Below are 19,361 nucleotides of genomic sequence, written 5' to 3'. Positions count from 1 at the left end.
CTCATCAAGTTCACACCATTAGCTCAGCCACGTGAAATTCTTGTATGTGTGTGTATATGTGTGTGTGTGTGTTGAGGGGTCGGTCAGCTGGAAGACGACACCACAGATTCTGTGAAGTGGAGTTAAAGTATGTTACTGTGTATATAATGAGGGGTCAGCAAGTGCAAACATCAACACTGTACACTCTGCTGACCTGGACTCAGACACCACCTGACCCCACACAGCTCCAAACATCCTTTGAATTCACAATTATAGCAATTCTCTTCAGTCAGTGTGTGTGGAAGAATGTCTATATGTGAATCTTCAAGACCTAAACACATCATTAACAACCTCTTGACCCACAGCTAACAGATCAATACAACTTCTCTGACATTTTGAGATGCCACACATTCTTACTGCCCAACACTTTGAAGACAAGGGTCAAATGTGAATTGATTTCATACTGAGTGATCTTATCTGTGTCTCTGCTTGTCTTCTACACAAGTTGGTTGAGGTGACAGCTTATCTGTAGGTGATTTCTGGTCAATGCAAGACTATTGATTCCAGCCTTGCTTGTACAATGTGCATATATTGTAGATAAAGAGTTGCTGACAAGACTTTGACAAAGGATTGTAACTTGAAGGAATAACATTAAAACAGTATCAGAATACAGTTATTGCAGAAGTTTCCTCTCCTTTTATTTGTGTATGACCTTGGGCAAGACTAAATACATTTAGACTCCTTGACACTACACTGTAAATATGTTTTGGGCAATCAATAAATTAGTACAGTAAGTACATTTGTATTTTACAGTTGCTCTCCAATACAAAAAGCTCCATAAAATACCAGTGCACATTAATAAAAATGAAAAATCTGTGCCACACAGCCTGTGAAAGAGGAACCAAACACAGATGATAACCACCATACATTCTTGGTAAAACTGGCATTCAAACTCTAACACACACAAACTGGAGCCACTGATATGCCAGAGAGTGGAGAGAGGGGGAGTCATAATACCATTTGTCATCCTTCTCTAGGGACAGAAGACAGATGACACCAAGTCGCTGGCGGTAATGCTTGGGTGCATTCCTGAGCGAGCCCTGGGGACGCATCCATTAGCCTGGCTCTTAGACAGAACCAGCTTATCTCCATGACGCCCATTTCCCCTGCCGCCTCTTTCTTTTTCTTTCTGTGCAGCATCACAGTGTGGTTTGCATCACTTCCACTCTCTCTCCCTCTCTAGGGGTAATATCCCCCATCCCCGGGACAAGGAAAGAAGCCCCGAGGAATGGGCTACGCTCATGCTCCAGTGTAGCAAAGTACTCTTCAGCTACCCCTGTATCTTCCATCACAGAGCGGTAAATTGCAGCGGCTAATTGACACAAATTGAGTGGGCTAGGCATGCTTACGATAAACATCATGCCTCCTTAAAAAAAGGAAAAAAAAAGAATAGGCCCATCTGTTCTCCTCTTCTTTTTTTAGAGGGTATGTTTGTTTTCACTTGTCATGGACAACATGCATTTTTGCAGAGAGAAAGAAAATAAGAGGTTATACACTCATCTGCAACTCCACATTGTCACGCTGCGTGCCAAGGCAATGACCACAGATCGTTGCCTTTACAGACTGGGTTTCGGTGAACTTGCTCTGTCCCAGGGTAATTCCTTTAAACGCCAGTGAGGCTGGCATTTACCCACAGTAAATCAGTCTGGACGGCAGATGTCATGGTTGATAAACCAGCTGCAGAGCATGCTGAGTGAGACTGACACTTCAGGTAGGGTGCTTTCCTCCACGCATATCTGTGTGTTATGAAATGACGCGGAGCTCCAGACAAGCTGCCTGTCACTTGTCAGTCAGATGGGTGAAGCTTACTGAGCTACTGTCCAACCCCTTCTGTATCCACTGGAGGCGGATGAAAGGCTCCATTGAGCATTTCAGACAGCGATCTTTCATAAACAAAAAAATCACCACCACAGGAACAAGTGCAGGAACAATCACCATCTGGCTAACAAGTGCTACATTTAGTCAGGGGGAGCACAGTAAAAAAAAGGAACTTGGCACTTAGTGTGGAGTTGGACAAAAGGTGAATGGAATATTGGACAAGAAGAAGTGGGTCACCCAAGGTGGTCTCCCTCAGCCTCATAAACCACACTTTCTCCGTCAGACCTCTCATATGCAGAGGCAGTCAACTTGATAACAGCTGGAGGAGAGGCCGTAAAGAAGTGTTTAAAACTGCAGATACTGGCATCTGGAGCGGTCTTTCCAGGGTTGTCACTGAAGAGAAGTGGTGAGTCCTCCTCCAAACCGGCAGCTGCCAGAGCTAACATGGCAAACAGTCATGTTTTACGACGAGTTGTTCCATAATGTATTATTTAGGGCTTCTTTTGACCAGGCAGCTCTCGTTTAAGTTTGTTTTGTTCAAGCAAGGAATTCCTTGTGACAGCACTTTGCACACAACCATTTCTTTCACGCCCGCACAGAGATAAATTGCCACCGAGAAAAATGCCGCCACTGTACAAAGCCTGAGCTCTTGACAGCATAAACATGAGGGCACATTTTTATACATGATCTAATTGTATGTTAGCTATAAATCATGATAGAGGCGAAAACTATACTATCCATCTTTCAAAAGCCTGTGGCAGAAAAGTAACCTAATGACAGCAAAGCCATAAACCATGAATCTAATTTTTGTCACTGTGTTCTTATGGTGACATTCTTTCCTGTCTTTATTATTTACTCACTTCCTTCATAAATTCATGCTTTCTACTTCTAGGATGCACCATAACTTTAACTCTTTCTTCTCTTCCATCACAATTATGTGACAATCCAACTGCTTTTATCAGTCTTAACTGAGAGTAAACAAGTGTTTCAGCAGGATTACCAGCCATTTGTACTGACTGCTGAGTGCTTTTGGGGTGTTTTGCAAAAGCACTGGGTATCTGAATGGATCTTTTGTCCCAGAGGCAGACTGGGCAGGGTCAGAGGTCACCCAACTGCCTGCTCCCACAGTACCTCTGCTGTCTGCCTGGATATGTGCCAGCTAAATGCTGTCATGTTTGGACAATGGTCCAGCTTTCCGCTGACTGGCCCATGACAGCTTCATCATGTTAACCAATGATGTAATGGCTCAATCTTTGGCCATGAAGGCCATTACTATTGGACTTTGAATAATGTCAGAATAATGTCATCTCCCGGAGCAGCCATGTTGAGATGTAATGATGCACGACATTGCCATGATAGCAGACATCTTCAGATTTTAGTCATGCACAGTACAAAGGACCCAGATGAAAACCATACTTTCATAATAATACATCACTTGTGAGCGTTTTTGAGCCCAGGTGAGTAAACTGTAAAAGGGAGGATAGAGACTGACAGAGAAGACTAATGGGAAAAAAGACTGGTGGTTAAAGTGAAAAAAAAGGGCCTTGTTATTTTTCCAAAAGCTCTCATTCAAAGGCAAGGTTTATATGTTCCAGTTGTTTTTATACTGACGACATGGAGTGCAACTTCAGCTGCACAACTGACATTACAATTTATCACCATTTCTACCCTACCATTCAAAAGGAACTGCTCAAAAGTACTGATCTTTTCAGGACAGACCGTTCAGAATGGCTTCCTCCTTTGCTGACACAGACTACACCAAAGACCGAGTCCTCCATCTGAGCTTTTCCAGGTGTAAGAATGTCCCTTCTTAAAATCAATTCAGAACAACATAAATCAAGATTTTACGTCCCTCAAAAGCATTGCACATGTCCATGTATGGTGCAGCATGTCTGGGAAGCATGATTGAAAAGTTTAGTCCAATTCTAAACAGCGCAGTTGCAGGGGGGGCAGCCCCCACCCTCCACTCATATCGTCACACCATGCACACACATGGTCATGGTTGTCACAGTGTCTCCATAAAAACATCTGGGAGTCATCTGTTCTGCTAAGGGAGGCCCCCTGTGAACAGGTGTGTGTCTGTGTCCACGGCCTTATGACCTTTTTCCTTCACCCATGACCTCTTGTTATGGGTGGGGAACTCTTTGAACCCAGTGGCTCCACTGGACACCGACAGTGCTGTCTGAACAACCAAGGTCATGTTACCTTTAACTGAGGGTGCCGCTAATCGGGGTGTATTTGTTCACCACTGCAGAAACTGCAAACTCGCATCCCCAAATTTTAATCAGCTAATGATAGACCACAGCTAGGGAGCTATGACGATTACTTGGTGTTATAATGCACAGAAATAAACACACTAAACAAAACACAGTTGCAATTATGCACTTGTATTGTGCTGTGACAGCAAAGGCAACAACTGACCAAACCTTTGAAGCCACTGTGACAAAAAAACTGTTCTATCCTCTTTCAAAAGATTTTATCACAAACCAGAGGAAGTGGATTGCCTAAAAATAGCCCACCAATTTTGCTCGCAAACCCTTTGGTCTGCCTTGACCATAATGGGTCCAACCAACCCAGCTAAAGCCACAGTTTACTCTGAGCTCTGCTGCTGAAAATAAATCACAAACTGCCATTTTTTTGACCCTTTTTTTTTCTTAATCCCTCTCTTTCTGTTTCTTGGTAGATGTAATGCTTGGAATGATGACCTAGCTGGGTGTTGCACTATACTGCACTGAAACTATCTTATGAGCTCTCCAGAGATGACAGAATAATAACAAACACTTCCTGTTTATCTTTACAGCAGGTCAGAACAGTCTGTCCAGAGCTGCTGTTCATTTCAACACAAATCCAACAGTTGTCATGTCTTGATGTAATAGGAAATATGCACCGTTTCAAACAGTGAAAGGGAAAAAAAACTGCTAAATCAAAAATAGCACCTCTAAATCATTTACAAAAACAGAACACCTTTAGCCACATCCATGGATCCATCTTTGCCATCTAGAAACCACTGCCACAAATATGAGGGATTTCTCCCACAACCATGTAACATATCTGTGTAGAGAACTTGCCAGGCCAAATAACAGTCGACCTTTGACCCACCAGCATCACTCAAGCACACGTGCCTCGTGTTCCACCTAACCACACAGAAAGTTTGTCTGTCCAGCTGCCTCTTATTTGGTGGGAAGAGTCAGACATGCTATTACACTGATTTACTATCCCCCGAAGTTAAGTAGCCCTTTGCCACATCCTGTTCCCCAGCTGAGAGGGGGCTCCCTTAAAGTTATTCCGCGGTGGACTGTCACATGGATTACGCTGTCGTCCGCCGGGTCAACACGTTCCCCCAGTGTCTGAGAGGAACATACTGACAAAGGGTCCTTGAGATGCAGAGTTTCAGGGCTGGATCACGACTGTTCCAGTGCCTTGGCTGATAAGCAACACTCAGCCTGAGTGATTGTCTGCAGGAAGCTGCAAGCACATATGTACACAAGCCAAGTGAGTGGAGATTACACCCAAGCTAAAATGATAAGAACCCAATCTTAATTTGTCACTCCACTCTCTTAATGTCACACTGCACAGAAAGATATCACAGCTGCAGAATAATCTACCCTCCCTTCACCTCACATCTGCTACTGTGCTGCTTAACTGTGTAAACAGCATGTAGATAGAACATTCAAAGAAAACTCACAGGATAATTCTGGTTTAGAACAACTTGGATAACAGTTGCAAAGTTATTCGCTGTGGGAGCAAATATTTATCTTCTCTGGTGTGTGTGCAAGAGAAACAGTGTAATACATATAGCCCCATGCTGTGTGGAGGGTGCTGGGGCAGCAGAAGTGGAGGGGAGCGTTGCTGAGGGTGGCCATTGTGCGCCAATTACCTAGAAGAGGGGTAAATGATGGTGTTGATTAAAGCCAGCTGAGCCCAGGGCAGACTCCTGGAGCGGCAGACACACGCCCTGCACCACATGCCTCTGAAATCCATCTGGCTTCTCAGTGACACACACTGACAAGCCGGTCCTGCCTACTTGTTCTTTTTCTGGTGATATACGTGTACACAAACACACACCCAAACTGCTTGTGAAATCAAGCTAACAAACAAGACTCTCCTCATAAGAATGCAGGCTTGGTGAGGCAATACTGGTGCTCATCAGCTGAAATCTGACCATTCAAACACTCCCGGATTTGTATTGCTACACTGATTAGAACTTTCTATTGATTAAAATTATTCCTTTAAACCTGAAGCTGATCATGGTTGCCCCTTGATAAAGTAAGGCCGCAGTCAGACAGACAGCAGCTCTGTGTGGAAAAAAATGCATGTCATTCATTTAAATGGAGCCAGTCCATCAGTGCAGCAGTGGGTCCTACCAAAACAATGCAGGATCATCTGGCAAAAAAAAAAAGAAAAAAAAAAAACAGGCTCAACTTTTGATGCAATGCAACATGATGTCATCTGGTAAGGCGCTACACTGGCCAGTCACATACATGCATACATATTCACGCAATCTTCCCAACTTACCAAAGTTTCAAAATCCTGTGTCTGAGTGTTACAAACCATTATGCAATGTTTTGGTATCTGATGATCCGTTAAACAAATTCATCTGTTACAAGACTTCCTGGATCATATTTTATGCTTTAACATTTTTGCACCATTTTTATACTTCCCAAAACCAGCAATCTGAGACTCCTGTCTGTGTAACACTGCAACTGTCTGAGTTGATTTATTTATTCATTTATTTCAGATTAATGAGGCTCTGCATTTATTAATGCGGCAGAGTGATTCAGAGGTGGTTGAGATGGAGGTGTGGCTGTACAAAACACATACATTCATATAAATGGGATAGAAAAAATATTAGGAACACCTCTCAGTATATACAGTTTAACAACTCCACAAATTACAGCCTCAAAAATGACAAATAACTAAATCCTTATTAATTGCAGGCCTGTTATATTATACTGCATTAGTTGTATCAGGGTGTACCTAATAAACTGGCAAGTGAATATAGATTAATTTCACTGTGAGACATAGGGGATAGATTTTTAATATATGCAGTTACACCAGTCCTTTTGAGTTTGTGGTCCAGTTTGAATGGACACTGCACTAGTACATTTAGGTTCTGGGAGACAGGATTCCCTACTGACACTTTTACCTTCACACCACATGTGGTCAGACAACACTTTGTGCAAACTACTTCTTACAGAGACTTGAGAAGTAACAAACTGCCTTCAGTTTTAGCTCTGCCGAAATCTGGTCCTCACAACTACAACACCCAAACACACACAGCTGCAATGGCTGCCAATCAGGAGTACTCAATAATATGACCTTTACTGAACTCAGTGAGCGCTGTTTCCTCAGGGACATTCTAACTGCAGTCATGTGTAGCATCCAGCATCATCGAAGCCAAAACTATAGGCATCACTTAGTCACTATATACTGTACTTATTTAAATGCAGTGCAGATGTTTCCTTACCCATGCCTCAAAAATGCATTGCGTTGCAGAAATACGAGCGCAGGTTATAGGCGAAGAAAGTTGTCACACAAAAAGCAGCTGTCCCATTTGTTGGTCTAAACAGGATGAAAACCTGCTCGGAAAAAAAAAAAAAAAAAACCTTGACCCTGTAGTACAAATCTGGGTTAATCACATCTGCTCTGGCGGCGTACAATCAACACACATTGTTCCGATTACATGCTATTTAAGTTAAATGGTCAGGTTGGGCCTCGAATTGTTGTCCCATTGCACGCTGCAACAAAAATGTGGGTCAGCATTTTTTTCCCCCTGCAGCCTTTCCTCTCCCTGCATCTTAGTTTCCTTCGTAGAACAATGAGTCTAACTTTTTTTTTTTTTTTTTTTTACCTCCCGAGACTGGAGAACTGTAGTGAGAACCGGCGTTATTATGACCACAATGGTCACTGTGGCACGGAGTTAATATGCCTGCCCTCCAAGATGCAGGGTGTGATATGAGGAAGAACTCACTGACCTTGCCTCACAACTTCATCTCTTTCTTTTTAAAGCCCAAAGCAGCCATTTCAATAATCATGAGCATTGATTGTGACTGGGTTGAAAGAAGGGAGCAGATCGATGAGAGAACAGGAAAAAGGACTCAACAGCCACTTCATGCTCTTCCACTGTCAACAGCCTCCTATTAGAGTGGCACTGTTCCCTAGGGGAGCCAAAATGGCTTACTCAGCTTTGGCCTAGTGTTCTAGTTTTACCGGAGACAACAGTGAAAAAAGCAAGCCGAGCCAAGCTGGAGAGGTGTCAGCAACTGTTCATCCAAACTCGAATACCACAGCTAAAAATACACTTCAGTTCTGACAATTGATATACCATTACATTTGAAGTTTTCAAGTAGAAGTGAAATCTAATGAAAAAAAGGGAAGAGAAGATAAGTCTGGGAAATGTACTGCACACCACTGACCAGTAGCCAAAAGCCTGAGACAGATTTATGATCAGCATCTGTTTTAATACTCTGTCAACTGTGTTCTAAGAGAATTTGCGTGTATGTGTGTGTGTGTGTGTGTTAAAATGTATGCGACACACAAATGAATCACAGCAGGGCTCCTTTCCTCCATTCTGTTTCAAGGGCCCTGCCAGCGCGCCTCCGATCAGCAGATCCCTTTCCTCTTCCTCAAGTTCTTGGATGGAATGTCAGGAAGGCAGGGTAATGACGGGTAGGGTGTGTGTGAGTGTTTTCATTCATGCGTGCTATGTGAGTGTATACATTTATATACAGTGGAAGTGGAGGACGTGTACTCACGCAGCAGTGACTCTGGTCTTGTGATGCATGACACTTCTGATTTCTGCAGATGATGAATGGAAAATTCATTCATTGTTGAGAAAATTCCTTGAAATTTATCATATTTCAGTATTTCCATAGCATTACTGCTCCTTTCTGCCATTCCCATTCTTTTTTGCGCCTTTCATTTTCAAACCAATACTTGCGAAAGAAGTGTGGGTTGCTTAGACCTCAAAGATTTTGTTTATCTCTGGCTAAAAAAGGTGGAAAATGGACCGGATAGAAAAATAAAGCCTCCATGTGCTTATGTGGCTCCTGCTCCCTACTGAGGACGGCAGGAGCACCATCCAAAGGGTGAGAGATAAAGAATGCACGAGATTTCCTGCCTCGCGGCACAGCGTTCCCCAAACATCGCCCGGTTTATGTACTGCGGCCCGTCGCCAAGGCAACCTGGCAGCAAATCAGGGCGCAGCACAAGAGTGGTGGTGATCCAAGAAAGGAAAAGAGTGAGAAAGAGCGAGAGAGAGAGAAGGTGCTGAAGCAGATTTATAAACAAGAGAAAATGTGATTTTCTCTCTGGTTCAGTGATTGAAATACATTAAACATCCTCGTGCTTTCATCTTCAAATCTGGAACTATAGCAGTACACATCATGCTTTCCCTGCGTTACAGATTGCTCTCAATCACTGCAATACTTTGCTGGTGGTTAGGCCAGTCCTTTGCCTTTTAATTGACTTAACAGGAGGTCCAAAAGGCATACACCCACCCACTCAAGTCTATTGGAAAATCTCATTTAATTCTCATTGACTAATTGGATTTGAGTCGTTACTCCAACAATATTTCATCAAGACCTTTAAGTTGATATACACAGCTCAACTTCTGTCACTCCCTCTGCCTCTTGATATCCCACAGCCACTTCATTCTCAGCACTATGACATCCATATTCTTTCCATATTAAAGCTGATCTCTGTGCCATTGTAATAGCTCTAATCACTCGAGCAGTTAATTGTACGTTTTAGGGATTTTGTTTGTCAGCGCAGCAGGGTGGGGTTGTGGCTGGGTGTATGGGTTGATATAGCAGCATTTATGTCTGCACCAAGGGTCCAGTCTGTCTGCCTAATCCCTCTAATCCACCCCCCACCGCTAGCGTCAATCCCAGTAGATGTGGTCAAGGGCATGGTTACAGTCCGGTAATATCACTGCCACTGCGTGCCGCCCTCCCCCCGCCCCTAATGATCACAATATCTTTCAGCCTCACACTACATGGCACAGCTAATCCCTCCGGCTGCTGGACAATGTGACAGTAGGGGGTAAAGAAAGGGGGTTGAATTGTGAAGATGGAGGACGACTGGACTTTAAGAAGCCATTTTCTTGATGGATCACCGCCTGAAGAAATATTACAGTCTCTGATACTGCATGAAAATGAGAAGCCCAGCCAAGCTGTTGAAAAGAGAGGGAGAGAGAGAGAGAGAGAGAATGCCAATTCCTGCAGTCAGTGTTTGCCTGAAAGAAAAAGATGGTCTGGCACACCGATCAGTGGCTCATGGGTTATCTCTCCATCACTCCATTGCTGACAGGGTGGACCTTTCAACACACATGTGCATGCAGATATTTTGCAGAGCGTTCTACATCTGTATTTCTGTCACATAGTCACTTCTTGAAAAAGTGAAAGCCCTTATCCTTCAACTGTCAAAACTGGCCACAGCAACCACTGCCAACAGTGCATTTGTGGAGAGGAGCACAGAACTAAATAACCATACTAACTTCAAGCATGGGAGTGCATACACACTAAATGACTAATTAGTCAATGGCACAATTGGAAAGAACTTGCATCACATGCCATCTGGCAGAGTCAGTGATGATACTTGAAATGCTTCCAACCCATGCAATTTCACAAGTGCACAAACAAGTTTGCCCTGACACACAAATATAAACTCTTATAAACACAATTCACACAGATACAGCCTCAACCCAAAAATAACCTACTCTCCATGGTTGCTAGGACATTGTTGGGTCATTGAGTTTCGCCTGTTAGCTCCTGTCAGTTGTTTACCCCCACACTTCCTGAATGCTGATGGCAGATAGTCTTCTGGTTTATACAAGTGGAAGGAGAAGAAAAACAGCACACTGCTCTGAGAGGCTGGTGAATGATGCAAAAGAGGAAGAGGAGGAGGATGGGGGTTGTAGTATTTTAGTAACCAAGGGAACAACACTAAGGGAGTCACCTGATGTCCACATGTGATATTTACCACAAGGGAGTGATGGAGTGCATGACAGAGGAGGATGACGGCTGTTTTAACAGTCCTCCTCCCCACCTCCTCTCCATCTGCGAAACTTTAAACAGAAAAACCTAGAATCTACATGAGTACCTGCATTTTACATCAGTATTGATCACAGAGAGCAGATGAGGAGAGAGACTTTTTGACAGTCATGGTGGACACACAGAAAACAGCAAAGAGCAGGTCAAGAGGGAAAGTTTGGGTTACTGTTACATAACAGAGGTAAAAATAACAGAGGTGGAGGGGAGAAGGGATGGCCTGGTAGTGCTTACAGATGAAGGAGAACACCCACAGGATGCTAAATCTGGAAAAAGGACAGAGTTTATAATGCAGCACAAATAAACACCTTGCCTTTCAACAGTCCATTTGAAGTTCACTGCCAGTGCAAACCTGTGCAAGATCAATTTGCCTCTCCGGGGGGATAAAAGCAAAAGGCCCCATTTCAACAAGCCTCTCCAGAGACAGACCCCTATTCATACAGCCTCTGAATGCTTTAGTTGTTGCCAACCACGCGGTTTGTCACTTGGTGAAAGGGAGTTTTTGAAAAGAACTTGCTGGGGATGAAGGATCTATGGCTCAGGTCCACTGTTCAGATGGCGTTTGTCTGTTTAGTTACTTGATAGCAAAAAGACATAACCATTTGTCATTGTTCCTGGATACCTAACTGCACTCACTCATCCATCTCAAAGCTCAAACACAATGAAATGGCAGTTAGTTCAGATGATGCATTAGAGCCTGGGAGAGAGCCTGTAGAACACAGTAAAAGTGCCTGTCACAGCTTTCTATTCTCCTTACAAGCTTTGAACAGCACCATAAAGTCATGACATGACTGCAAAGAAATGCATGAGAAGAACAGAGATGCCAAAATTAGTAATCCAAAAGTCTCTGCAAGAATTATGACGGTGTTGAGCTTATAAAATGTTTTACTGTTTAGTAATGGCCTTTGGGTTTAAACAAAGCGAGATCACTGGGGAGGTTTTGTCTGATATTGTAGGTTTAAGCCATTTTTTGTTCTTCAGGTCAAACAATTTATGGTTGCGTGGCTTCCAAACTCTGCGGTTCAGGATAAATCTGGAATAGTATGATGGATTACAGGTGAAAGCAAGAGGTGAATGAGATGCATACAGTTGCTTCAGATAATATTCAGACTCCTTCACATTTGCACAGTTTGTACATTAATAATTCACATAATTCACTCAATAATCCATAAGAACAATAATAATAAAACATTTTAAGAGAAATTTTCAGAAGTTTATAAAAAAAATCAAAACCTGAAATCTCTCATTTATAGAAGTATGCTTTATAGAGGCTGAAAAGTCTCAGGTCCCATTCTGAAGCAGGAGCAGCAGTTCTGACCTGTCTCTCTATCCCTGCCACTGATATCAAACACCATAGCATGATGCTGACACCACCAGTGCCTGGTGTTCGCCAGACTTAGTGTTTGGAGTTTTGCCCAAAGAGTTCAATTTTTGTCTCATCAGACCAGAAAATCTTTTTCCTCATGCTTGCAGAGTCCTTTAAATGCTATTTGGCAAACTCCAAGCAGGCTGTCATATGGCTTTTACTCAAAGTGCCTAACCACTCTACCATAAAGGCCTGATTGATGGAATGCTGCTGAAATGGTCACCTTTCCAGCGTGTTTTCCCATGTCTGCAGAAAAACCTCTGTTAGAGTGACTGTTTGGTTCTTGGTCACCTCTCTGACCAAGGCCATTTGCATCCAGTTATTCAGTTTGGCCAGATGGCCAACTCTTAGTGGTTTGAAACATCTTAGATTTCACGATTACTGATGCCACTGAGCACCTGGGAACACTCAGAGCTTTAGAAATGGTTTTAAAACCTGACTCTGATATATGCCCTCCCTGCCCCCCAAACCAAATTTTATTGCAAAGGTCTACACAGAGTCCCCTGGATTTCATGGCTTGGTTTTTGTCCTGACATACAATGTAAATTGTGGGACTTAACATACACATCTGAACTATGTCCAATCAATTCAGTTTGCCAAAGGTGGAATCCAGGGTGTAAACATGTGTAAATCACAGATTTCATTTTCACTTTTTCATTATGGATTACTGAATGTAGATTGATGGGCAAAAATGCAATGTCACACCACTAAAATGAATTACAGTTGCTTAAACTCAACTGAGGATGGAGGTGGAAGGCCTGGTTATCTGACAAACTGTCTCATCTTTAGTAAAGAAATACAGACTATTTATTTGCTGGTCAGTATAGAGTCAAACATAAGTGAGATATTGTGCACTTTAGAGTAAACAGTGGTGTCACACACTGTACTGTTGACTGCACTATGGGAATGACACAAAACCTGTATTTCAGGGTAATTCCATGAAACAGATGCGAAAATAAAACAATACTAGTTTCCAAATGTGAAAATGGAAGCAAATCAATGCCAATGGCAACTGAATGCATTAAAGGGGAAACTGGAATTCACACCCTAATATACAAAGCCGCAAACTTAGTTTAATGAGGTAATTTCCTCATCCAACTGTTATATACTCTACTTGAACCAGAACAAGTCTCATTAACAAAACTGCAAACTCAAAGCTATGAATTTAACCTATCTCAGGTTCAACATCCAGCTTTGGAGCCACAACATATTCTACAAGGGTAGCCAAAGTAAACCCACCATAGTCTGGCCATTCTCAAAAGTCTGCGTCACATCAAGATCCATGTCTCGATCTCAGTCCCCCCATCTGAAGTGACTTATTGGTGGAGAGCGCTTTTTGCCAGGCTTCTTTATCGGTGCACTGAAAAGTCTGAAACACCTCCCCTTCTGAAAGATAAACTGTGCTTTTGTTCCTAACTATTAGGGAAGCGGACTCAAAGACAGGACAGAGGGATTTTGCTACCAATAGGGGTTGCTGTGAGGAGAAGGGCCCCAGAGCAGTGGTGGGGCTCAGCCTCTCTGAGCCTGGAGGACCCCAAGGGAAAAGCCAGTCCAGAGAGCGGGGGACTCTCACGGACAGTTGAGAAATTTTCCCACAATCAAACATACAAACAGAGCTGCACAGGGCAGCAAAAGAGACCCTTGTCCACCAAGGAGAGAGAGGGAGGGAGGGAAAGAGGAGGAAGATTTGATAGTTACAATAACACAGCCCAAAGAAGTATTTGCCATGCCATATCTCTTGTGAAGAGGCCCCTCATGGTGAATGCACTCTGTGGACAAACACTGTTCTGTGAAGTGGTCCAAATCAGGACTCAACATTCGTCCATGCATGTTTAATCTGTAAGTAACCTTAAGTCAATTTTAGGAACCCAGAAGGCTGTTATGGGTTGCCACCACATCATTTGGTCAGACCCACACAGTTCATTGGTAAATGACCTCATTAAGGTAATCTGTTTTCAGCACAATCCACCACTACAAATACCATCTGCTAGGCATTAAACAGGGTGTTAGGCCACTGAGGACATCTGGATTGTTAGTGTTGAAGAGTTTAGGCTAATTTACAGAGGATTTGATCCTGGGAAACCAACAATGCAAGATAAAAACTCAAGGGCTGACAATAAAGACCAAGTGATTTGTCATCAGTTTGGCAATTGAGACCTATTCTCCTCAGTCTGCAAGCAAGGGAAATTCTCAGGTTAAAGAGGAACTGGGTGAACTTTGTCAAAACAAAGCCACATGACTGCAGCCTTAAATATTGAATGCCATTAGCTACCCAACCCAACATGTCAAGATAATTCAATCTAAAGCACATAATGGTAAGCTCTTTTGTAAACAAAATCTATTTCCTAAAGGGCCAGACAGGCAGTTCAATAAGGTCACAGGTCAAAGGTCACCTTTCGCCACAGTTAACTATGTGCGGAGTCTATTCTCAAGAAAAACATAGGTCTGATACACAGCTGCATCTATCAGTCATTTAAAACAGCTTCTTTTCACAATTCCTTACTGCAGTTTTTGACTATTAAGAGAGCAGAAAACCAAAAACTTTAAATGCCAGAACCGTCAGTCCTTTGAGGATACACCTGGTTAATACAACAGCAGAACCCTGCTGAGGGAGATGATGGGTTTGTGTTTGGATTCTGCACTGTCTGCACTGAAGTATTCAATCAAGTATCATGTCTTTGACCCAAGCCAGACTCACTCACTCTTTTGCTGTGTGATTGATGTCCTTCTACTGGAAATCTAAAGGTTACATCTTGAGAAAATGTGGCATGCAAGCCTCCTTTTGAGAGGGTCGGCAAAAGTCTTCAAACTTCCTTTTATAGAAGTAACCCCCCGAGCTGGATATCATAGCCATTATAAATAAGAAGCTGGAATGCAGAAGGGGAAAAAATAAACATCCAAGCTGCTCCGTTATCTACACCCAGCTGTGCAGTTTAGAGGCCAATCCTTGAAGATGATGTCACGCTGGCATTGTGTTACTGTTAAAATAGTGTTCCTATAATTTGTGTGGACACTAATTCATTCAAGGAAAGGCTAGAAAATCTACTAAATTCATCTCTTGAATTAAGGTCACATAACCCACAGTGAAATTGTTCCACAGCGTAGCAACTGCAATGAATTTTATCCCATGATGAAAGTATCAGTGAATTCATCCTCAACTCAACCTTTGAGGTTCAAAAACTAAAGTCACTGCGGTCTGTCATGCCCATTGGATGGTGAAAACAGGCCAACATGAACACCAGGAATTGAGAGAACTTTTTCCAGGTACTTAAATGAGTACACCTCTAGGTGTATTTATGGTATGATGGAGGACCATCTCCAGGTTCAGCTTTTCAGCATCAAATCAGATGTAAAATAAATCTGAAATGTGGAGGTGAGGGGAAACCTGCAGCCGAGAGAATACAGGGGGACTGACGCACTGGAGATTTGATAAACGATTCCATATGTGTTCCAGATCCCAAGTGAAAGAGCTGCTTTGTGTTCAGTGAAGTAGCACGCGCACAGATCTCGAGTGGACCCCCCCCCTTCTTTTTCTTCCATCTACATACAAAACCTATCTGGCCCTTCCTCAGTAGCCCAGGGTAATACTGGCCAAGTATAGGGGGGCAAGAGAAAGGGGTTTGGATGCCTGAGTCTTAACCCTCTGTCCTGCAGCCTATTTTGACGGGAGCTAATTGCCTGTGACTGCATGGAGACAGGGGACAGAAACAACCGTTGCATTGAGTTAGATGTCTGGGGGGCGAGGGAGGGTAGAGGGTAAAGGGGACCAAGATTGGGAAGCAAGGAGAGGTAGGGAGGGAGGGATCTGTCGGCAAGTGAAGACTTATTAGGATACTCTCAACCTCCATTACCCCCCAGTGCTAAATCATTCCCAATGATGGGGAAATAATTCTTCAAGACATTAAAGAGGCAATCTTATATGAACATCTGCTCCCTGTGTGTTCAGCCCTGATATGATTGAAGAACCGATCAACCAGTCATCATGCACGGTTAATGCAAAACACCATCTTTACTGTGGTCACAAGCTCCTCTCCATAGAGTCAGAATAATGCATGGTGAAACTGAGTCTTAAATTGCCTCTTAATTTATACCAGTGATGGAAACACGCAAGTCTAATCAGGTAGTCAAAGCACCAAGCTACTGTTTCCAACAACACTACAATGGCGTGAGTGCACAAAAGCCAAGCTAACAATGATATATTGTCCAGAACTGCGAGAACAGAACTTGAGGTGTCTATTGTATAATAAAGTATCTGGGGTTTATGAGATTTTAATTAACCACAAGATTGCATAACTCTTTTTTTAAATTTGAGGTGAGTGGGTGTGTGTGGTGAGACTGGGAGGAAATTAGACTATAGGGACAGATTGAGGAGGAGGAAAAAGGAGGAGTAGTGGTGCAAGAATGCAAAGTGTCCGGCACTGTTTTGTTTGATAGATCCCATTGGAAAAGGAGGAAGAGGTGTGACACATGACCAAAAGATGTTGGTTTTTCCAGTCAATTAGTGCAAGTATAGATTCATAGATTCAACACAATCACCACGCTAGCAGCGTGTGTACACATAAAGTCTTTCAGCTGTGTTTTTCAAGTCGTTCATCTCACGCTTGTAACTGACGGATCAGATAGACTTCTATTTTAATTAATCCAGATATCTACAAGGCCACGTAACGGCTCACATTTCACTCACAGTACACACCAGTAATCACAGGAAACTTAATGTAGGCTCCAAGTCTATTACTGTCTGCTTTACCTATGTTACAGTGACTCTACATTGGGCTCCAATCAGTTCTAAAACACAGATGATGTATAAGTTAACGTGGTTTTCTGAGTACATCCTTTGGAGACACACATGGCAAAACAAAGCTGCTGCTAGTGCTCTGCTAATGTGTTGCTTACATTACACATTCTGTTTAGACAGTGTAAGGTGCAAGAGTGGCTCAAAGAACAGAAAGAGAAAGTAAACCCTGGAAATATTAAGATTCCTGGGATGAGGTGTCAGCACATGTACATTCAGATCATATCACAGACTGCTTCACAGTTGGGTAAAGCTGATCTGATGCAAATGGTTTCTAGCATACCCAGGCATTCCTGCCATGCTGCAGTTCCTTTCCAACTCAGGTTCCTCACAGCAGAGAACAGCCTCACTTCTGTGTGAGAGAAACAGACCACAGCCTGTTGCAACCACCCATCAACAAGCTGCACACTGCACACTGAACCCCTGTGGCCAGGACTTGTTCTACAAAAGTTGACTTAAGGTCATTGCTTGATAGAAAGAAAAATGGAAGAATCTGTCATCATCTATCTCTTAAGATAAAATAGAATAAATAGTAAAGACATATTTTAACTAAACCTCAAATAAACATGTCAAAATGTGTATGAAATCAACCATATCATACTCTATAGGAATCTTACAGAAAGGATGAGGCTGAAAGAGAACAAGGTGAAATTTCAGCATCCAAAACTTAAACATTTCCATTCTTTGTCCAAGCTGCCAAAAACAAAACAAGTTATTAAAATATATAAATCAGACTCTTGATCTAAATTCCTCTGCAGTGACTGAGCATTGGTGTGCAGGCACTGGATGTGCCCCTAACTGTCTTTGCAGTTTTTAGGGTGCCTCTGTGCACATGAACTATTTGTCCTTCATTGTAGATTGTAGAGAGTCTGACAGCTAGCAGCAAATGTACTGTTCATGTTACATTACAGGAGGCCCAGTTTAAACACTTCTATTCAGAGATTTGGCACTGTGTATGTAGGCTATCAAAGTGTAATTCACGGCACAAAAATATGGTTGCCTCCTGCTGCAAAAACAAATCTGTAAACCACACCAGCTTCACTTTTTTGACATGTACTCATAAATGAAAGCGCTAGTAAAGCGTGAGAGGTGGGGTGACCACTTGTGACTGAGGATTGGGATTTGGGGGGGGGGGGACTTTTAACAGATGCAACATTGTGTCTGGTATAGAATTATACCCTCACAGCTAATTACTCCCAGACGCCTTCGCTCTGCGCCAGAAACTCTGCACAGATACAGTAAGCCAGCATGCTGCCTGCCTATCCACCACACAAAGAGAACAGTGGGCTGCAACAGGCAGAGGCTGGCAGGAGGCAGTATGCATGTGCTGTGGCCACTCAGTGCATTACTGAGTTAAGAGTAAAGAAGAAAAAAGAAGAGTCAGCAGCTGGCAAACTAAGCAAGTTTTATTAGGCGAGACTGGGACAAAGCCATTGACTTGGAATGTTATTAGGTGAACTGTAAAGGGTGCAAGTGCTACACATAAGGGTGTCAGTTTTCTAGATGATGTGATGATCAGTCTCTAAAAGTCACATTTGGACCACATACAATGCAGATCTAATCCAGAGTGCCTCTGGCCAATCATACAATGAATCAGCGAACTGGCATACAAAAGGCTGCACGAAAGATGCATAAAATTTGAGCAACATGTCCTCCCTGCAGCAAGCACATGCCTCCTGACTGTCTCAGCTCCTGCCTTATCCTGCCCGCCACACCAGATTCTCACCTTACTGCCCCAGCAGGCAGGAGCAATTGCCAACCAAAACATCTGGCCTTGGTGGAAGTGAGTAAACCTCTACCTCAGTGGCTGGTCGGGAACAATGGCCCTGTCTTTCCCCTGCTGGCAACCCTCCCTGAGGCAGAGGAACTTAGACTGGGCACACACCAAAACCATGTGTGGCCACTCCAATACCTGGTAACACACACACGCAGCCACCCTGAGCTGTGAGAGGCTTCCAGTCATCCTTCCGTCCACAGACACACACACACACACACACACACAACCAAAAGTTCTATACCTTCCGCTCAGTCAGCAGGGCCACAGCCAGGAGCTGAACACCTCAGCCCAGTGGCCTTGTTACTCTTGGACATCAGTCCTATTTTTCTTCCCCCCCTCCCCTCCCCTCTAAAACTCACAGGTAGCTGGACAAGGATTATGCGCTATAATCAAAACAGTGAACCTAAAAATACTCCAGCCAAATTGCTGGAACAGCTGCTCTGGACAGACTTGAGAGTAAACAGACAAATATCCCTGTTTTATATTTACGATTTTACATGCTTGAAGCTGAGTCTGTGA

At 43.1% G+C, this 19,361-nt stretch overlaps 1 protein-coding gene across 2 annotated transcripts in view; it reads right to left on the bottom strand.

Annotated features, from left to right (window-relative positions):
* The window catches only part of daam2 (dishevelled associated activator of morphogenesis 2), a 93,852-nt gene that overhangs the window by 72,400 nt on the left and 2,091 nt on the right, over positions 1–19,361 (bottom strand). The gene's annotated exons all lie outside the window — the stretch shown is intronic.

This window comes from Lates calcarifer, linkage group LG19 (genome assembly GCF_001640805.2).
Source record: "Lates calcarifer isolate ASB-BC8 linkage group LG19, TLL_Latcal_v3, whole genome shotgun sequence".
Lineage (NCBI taxonomy): Eukaryota > Metazoa > Chordata > Actinopteri > Centropomidae > Lates > Lates calcarifer.
This window is presented reverse-complemented; position numbering and strand designations above follow the sequence as displayed.